This window comes from Chlorocebus sabaeus, chromosome X, assembly GCF_047675955.1.
Source record: "Chlorocebus sabaeus isolate Y175 chromosome X, mChlSab1.0.hap1, whole genome shotgun sequence".
NCBI classification, from domain to species: Eukaryota; Metazoa; Chordata; class Mammalia; order Primates; family Cercopithecidae; genus Chlorocebus; species Chlorocebus sabaeus.
The window spans coordinates 265,746-272,949 of NC_132933.1; the positions used below are offsets into that span (position 1 = coordinate 265,746).

At 37.7% G+C, this 7,204-nt stretch overlaps 1 pseudogene; it reads right to left on the minus strand.

Annotated features, from left to right (window-relative positions):
* Nucleotides 1-303: 303 nt before the first annotated feature.
* LOC103232865 (S-adenosylmethionine decarboxylase proenzyme pseudogene) lies at nucleotides 304-1,296 on the minus strand (annotated as a pseudogene).
* Between the last annotated feature and the right edge of the window lie 5,908 nt (nucleotides 1,297-7,204).

The following is a 7,204-nucleotide window of genomic DNA, read 5'->3' on the forward strand; positions in this document are numbered from 1 at the left end:
AAATTTAATTGCTTTCATGAGTGTTGTAAAGTCTCATATAATAAAAGTTTTTTTCTACATGCATTTGAATTTCACAGCAAGAGTGGCAGAGAATACCTAAACACAGAAGAAAGCATTCATTCAAGACATCTAACTCCTTGATATAATGCATACAGTTCAAAATGATTACACTATCATTACATCTAGGGCTTTCTGTAAGTACAAAGTGGTGGCTATGGAAAGCACTGCCCCCAGTATCAACATCTAGAAAGTATCCACCACCCTCTACGTGTATTCTCTTTTTGTGTTTTTTCTTCATTTTTTTTAACTTTGCTGTTGCTAATTTTTAGCAAAGTGGGTAAAAATAGAATTGTAATCATTGAACATAGCACTCTGACAATCAAGACACTTAACACCTTAAATCTTCTGGGGCAAAGAAAGCACTGTGCAACATTTAGAAATCTGATTAACAAACAAGATCATCACAAATTTTCCTTGCTTAAAGACTTCCACAACTTTCCTAATCAGGTCATCATAGGAGGTCTGACTTGTTTGTTTCAAAGCTAACATAAGAAGATTCTGGTTCTGGAGTGATGTGAATAATAAGTTCCATCTGATTTCATTCCATTCATCAAATATTCAAAAGGATTAAATATTGTGTCATCAGTGACAGAACCTGGAATCAGGTCACAGATTCCACTCTTACGAGTGACATTCTTTGCAGTAACACCATCTTTCATGTAGAACTGGTCCATAACTGCTGGGTCAAGTTCACTTCATCAGAATTTCCAGGGTTTGATCTTGTTGACTGATTACCCAACTCTCTGGGAACTCCAGAGTATATAAGTACTACCAGTCAGAATTCATATATCCCATACGATATGCTGCTCCATTTGGGAAAATTGCATTAAGAAACTCTATGTCTTCCTGGAAATTCTGGTTAGGGTACCCTTGGTGAGAAGGCTTAATGAACTTCTTATAAGAATAAAAGAAGCTTTGAGTAGAGTCAAACCCACGTAATACCAAGCAAGCTTCGACAGAGGAACCAGTGCTTTAAGCAAGAGGGTGGTACCACATGTCTTCAAAATGAAACGTCTCTTGGAGACAAATATGCTACTCTCACTGAGTACATAAGCTTCCTTCTTGTCAGTTTTTGCCACACTTGATTGAACATTACACATTCTTCAAAAATATGTCCCACTCAGATCTTGGAGTACTGCTAAGATTCCCACATCCTTCGTTTGTATCAGGCTGCTACCAGGAGAACCAAACCTTCAGCAGCTTCTTGGTCCCTTCAAAAAATTTTGCAGCTTCCATCACCATGAGACTAGCAAATAACCAATAACCACGGAAAATCAACTAAATTAAAGCTTTTCTCCTGCTGCTGCCACTGCTGCTGCAACTTGTTCTATCTGTGTTACTAAAGTCCGGGTTCCTTTCTTTGCTATAATTTTGTGATTGAAAGTTCAATGTGAGTCCATCGGAAATAAAGGCAGATACAGTTCAGTCTCTTGTATTTCACTGCTTCCCCATTAGAGAGAGTAGAGCAAGTGCCAGCTAATGTTGCCAGTGAAAGTCTAAACCTCTTTTCTTTATAAATTACCCAGTCTCAAGTGTTTCTTTATGACAATGCAAGAACAGCCTAACACAGTATTACATAATAATAAAGGGTGCAATACAACAAGAAGATTTAACTATCCTAAATATATATGCACCTAACATTGAGCACCCATATTCATAAAACAAGTTCTTCTTGGCCTATGAAAATAATTAGACAACCGCACAATCATAGAAGGTTCAATACCCCACTGACAGTGTTAGACAGATCACCAACACAGAAAACTAACAAAGAAACTGGACTTAAACTCAACCCTTGACTAATTGGAACTAATAGCTATCTACAGAACACTCCACCCAACAACCACAGAATATACATTCTTCTTATCGGCACACAGAACATATTCTAAGATCAACCACATGTTCAGTCATAAAGCAAGTCTCAATAAATAAAAAAATAAAATTGTACAAAGCATACTCTCAGACCACAGTACAATAAAAATAGAAATCAATATAAAGAAGATCTCTAAAAACTACACAAATGCATGAAAATTAAACAACTTGCTCCTGAATGGCTCCTGAGTGAAGATCAAAATTAAGACAAAAAAATTCTTTGACATTAATGAAAATAGGGACACAACTTACCAAAATCTCTGGGATGCACCTAAAGCTGTGTTAAGAGAAAATGTTATAGCCCTAAACACCTTCATCAAGAAGTTAAGATGGGCCGGGTGTGGTGGCTAATGCCTGTAATCCCAGCATTTTGGGAGGCCAAGGTGGGCAGATCACTTCAGGTCAGGAGTTCAAGACCAGCATGATCAACACAGTGAAACCCAGTCTCTGCTAAAAATACAAAAATTAGCCAGGCGTGGTAGCGCACGCCTGTAATCCCAACTACTAGGGAGGCTGAGGCAGGAGAATTGCTTGAACCCAGGGGGTGGAGGTTGCAGTGAGCCGAGATAGTGCCACTGCTCTCCAGCCTGGGCAACAGAGCCAGACTCCATCTCAAAAAAGAAGAAGAAGAGGAGGAAGAAGAAGAAGAAGAAGAAGAAGAAGAAGAAGAAGAAGAAGAAGAAGAAGAAGAAGAAGAAGAAGAAGAAGAAGAAGAAGAAGAAGAAGGAGAAGGAGAAGAAGTTGTTGTTGTTGTTAGAATGATCTTGCATTAGGCTGTTCTTGCATTGCTATAAAGGAATACCTGAGACTGGGTAATTTATAAGAAAACAGGTCTAATTAGCTCACAGTTTTGCACGCTGTATCAGAAGTATAGAACTGGCATCTGCTTCTGGGGAGGCCTCAGGAAACTTCCAATTATGGTGGAAGGGAAAGGGGTAGCAGGCAAGTCACATGGTGGGAGTAGAATCAAAAGATGGAGTGAGTGAGAAAGTGCTACATCTCACAAGATTCACTACTGTGAGGACAGCACCAAGCCATGAGAGATCCATCCCTATTACCCAAACACCTCCTACCAGGCCCCACCTCCAACATTAGAAATTACAATTCAACATGAGATTTGGTGAGGATACATGTTCAAACTATGTCAGATCCCAAATTAATAATCTAACTTTATACCTAAAGAAACTAAGACAAAAAAGAACAAATAAACCCCAAAGCTAGCAGAAGAAAATAAGTAACTAAAATTAGAGAACTTAATGAAACTGAGATGCAAAAATCCATACCAAAAAAATCAATAAAACAAATAATTGGCTCTTTAAAAAAATAAATAAGATTGATAGACTGCTAGCTAGATTAATAAAGAAAACAGAAAATTCAAATAAATACAATCAGAAATGACAAAGCTGACATTACAACTGATCTCACAGAAATACACAAGATCCTCAGAGAATACTATGAACAACTCTATGTAGGCAAATTAGAAAATCTAGAGGAAATGGATAAATTCCTGGAAACACACAGTCTTCCAAGATTGAATCAGGAAGTTATTAAAAGCCTGAATAGATGAATATCAAACTCAGAAATTGAATCAACAATTAAAAAAACCTATCAACAAATAAAAGCCCTGGACCAAATGGATTCACAGCCAAATTCTACCAGATGTGTAAAGAACTGGTATCAATACTACTGAAACTGTTCCAAAAAATAGAGGAAGAGAGATATCTCCCTAACTCACTCTATTAGGTCAGCATCAGCCTAATACCAAAATCTGGCAGACATGTTGAAGAAAGAAAACTTCAGGCCAACATCCCTGATGAACACAGATGCAAAACTCTTCAACAAACAGTGGCAAACCAAATCCAGCAGCACATCAAAAAGTTAATTCATCATGATTGATTAGACTTTGTTCCTGGAATGCAAGGTTGGTTCAACATATGCAAATCAATAAATGTGATTCACCATGTAAATAGAATTAAAAGCCAAAACCATATGATCATCTCAATAGACACAGAAAAGATTTTCAATAAAATCCAACATGCCTTCATGATTATAAAAAAAAAAAAAAAAAACCCTCAACAGACTAGGCATTGAAAAAACATACCTCAAAATACTAAGAGCCATATATGACAAACCCACAGCCAATATCATACTAAACAGTCAAAAGCGGGACCTATTCCCCTTGAGAAGTGGAACAAGACAAGGATGTCCACTCTCACCACTTCTATTCAACATAGTACTGAAAGTCTTAGCCAGAGCAATTAGGCAAGAGAAAGAAATAAAAGGCATCCAAATAAGAAAAGAAGTCAAATTATCTCTCTTCATTGACAATATGATTCTATACTTAGAAAACCCTAAAGACTCTGCCAAAAGGCTACTAGAACTGATACATGATTTTAGCAAGGTTTCAGGATACAAAATAAATGTGCAAACTCAGTAGCATTTCTATAAACCAATAACACCCAGGCTGACAGTAAAACCAAAAGCACAATCCCATTTACAACACCCACAAATAAAATGAAATACCAAGGAATACAGCTAACCAAGGAGATGAAAGATCTTTACAAGGAGAACTACAAACCACTGCTGAAATAAATCAGAAATGGCACAAATAAGTGTAAAAACATTCCATGCTCATGGATTGGAAGAATCAATATTGTTAAAATGACCATACTGCCCAAAGCAATTTACAGATTCAACACTATTCCTATCAAACTATTGACATCATTATTCACAGAATTAAGGGAAAGAACTATTCTAAAATTCATATGGAACTAAAAAAGAGCATGAATAGCCAAAGCCAAAGTAATCTGAAGCAAAAATAACATCACACTACCCAACTTTGTGCTACAGGGCTACAGTAACCAAAACACCATGGTACTGGCACAAAAACAGACACATAAAACAATGGAACAGAATAGAAAACTTATAAATAAAGCCACACACCTACAACCACCAGATCTTCAAAAAGGCCAACAAAAATAAGCAATGGAGAAAGGGCTCCCTATTAAACAAATGGCGCTGGGATTACAGGATACCCGTCTGCAGAAGAATGAAAATTATACCCTTAACTTTCATCATACCCAAAAATTAACTTGAGGAATTTATTTATTTATTTATTTATTATTATTAAACTTCAAGTTGTAGGGTACATGTGCACAACGTGCAGGTTTGCTACATATGTATACTTGTGCCATGTTGGTGTGCTGCACCCATCAACTCGTCATTTACATCAGGTATAACTCCCAATGCAATCCCTCCCCCCTCCCCCCTCCCCATGATAGGCCCCGGTGTGTGATGTTCCCCTTCCCGAGTCCAAGTGATCTCATTGTTCAGTTCCCACCTACGAGTGAGAACATGCGGTGTTTGGTTTTCTGTTCTTGTGATAGTTTGCTAAGAATGATGGTTTCCAGCTGCATCCATGTCCCTACAAAGGACACAAACTCATCCTTTTTTATGGCTGCATAGTATTCCATGGTGTATATGTGCCACATTTTCTTAATCCAATCTGTCACTGATGGACATTTGGGTTGATTCCAAGTCTTTGCTATTGTGAATAGTGCTGCAATAAACATACGTGTGCATGTGTCCTTATAGCAGCATAATTTATAATCCTTTGGGTATATACCCAGTAATGGGATGTCTGGGTCATATGGTACGTCTAGTTCTAGATCCTTGAGGAATCGCCATACTGTTTTCCATAATGGTTGAACTAGTTTACAATCCCACCAACAGTGTAAAAGTGTTCCTATTTCTCCACATCCTCTCCAGCACCTGTTGTTTCCTGACTTTTTAATGATCGCCATTCTAACTGGTGTGAGATGGTATCTCATTGTGGTTTTGATTTGCATTTCTCTGATGGCCAGTGATGATGAGCATTTTTTCATGTGTCTGTTGGCTGTATGAATGTCTTCTTTTGAGAAATGTCTGTTCATATCCTTTGCCCACTTTTGGATGGGGTTGTTTGTTTTTTTCTTGTAAATTTGTTTGAGTTCTTTGTAGGTTCTGGATATTAGCCCTTTGTCAGATGAGTAGATTGCAAAAATTTTCTCCCATTCTGTAGGTTGCCTGCTCACTCTGATGGTAGTTTCTTTTGCTGTGCAGAAGCTCTTTAGTTTGATGAGATCCCATTTGTCAATTTTGGCTTTTGTTGCCGTTGCTTTTGGTGTTTTAGACATGAAGTCTTTGCCCATGCCTATGTCCTGAATGGTACTACCTAGGTTTTCCTCTAGGATTTTTATGGTATTAGGTCTAACATTTAAGTCTTTAATCCATCTTGAATTAATTTTCGTATAAGGAGTAAGGAAAGGATCCAGTTTCAGCTTTCTACTTATGGCTAGCCAGTTTTCCCAGCACCATTTATTAAATAGGGAATCCTTTCCCCATTTCTTGTTTCTCTCAGGTTTGTCAAAGATCAGATGGCTGTAGATGTGTGGTATTATTTCTGAGGACTGTGTTCTGTTCCATTTGTCTATGTCTCTGTTTTGGTACCAGTACCATGCTGTTTTGGTTACTGTAGACTCGTAGTATAATTTGAAGTCAGGTAGCGTGATGCCTCCAACTTTGTTCTTTTGACTTAGGATTGTCTTGGAGATGGGGGCTCTTTTTTGGTTCCATATGAACTTTAAAGCAGTTTTTTCCAATTCTGTGAAGAAACTCGTTGGTAGCTTGATGGGGATGGCATTGAATCTATAAATAACCTTGGGCAGTATGGCCATTTTCACGATATTGATTCTTCCTATCCATGAGCATGGTATGTTCTTCCATTTGTTTGTGTCCTCTTTTATTTTACTGAGCAGTGGTGTGTAGTTCTCCTTGAAGAGGTCCTCTACATCCCTTGTAAGTTGGATTCCTAGATATTTTATTCTCTTTGAAGCAATTGTGAATGGAAGTTCATTCATGAATTTGCTCTCTGTTTGTCTGTTACTGGTGTATAAGAATGCTTGTGATTTTTGCACATTAATTTTGTATCCTGAGACTTTGCTGAAGTTGCTTATCAGCTTAAGGAGATTTTGGGCTGAGACAATGGGATTTTCTAAATATACAATCTTATCATTTGCAAAGAGGGACAATTTGACTTCTTCTTTTCCTAACTGAATCCCCTTGATTTCTTTCTCTTGCCTGATTGCCCTAGCCAGAACTTCCAATACTATGTTGAATAGGAGTGCTGAGAGAGGGCATCCCTGTCTCGTGCCAGTTTTCAAAGGGAATTTTTCCAGTTTTTGCCCATTCAGTATGATATTGGCTGTGGGTTTGTCATAAATAGCTCTTATTATTT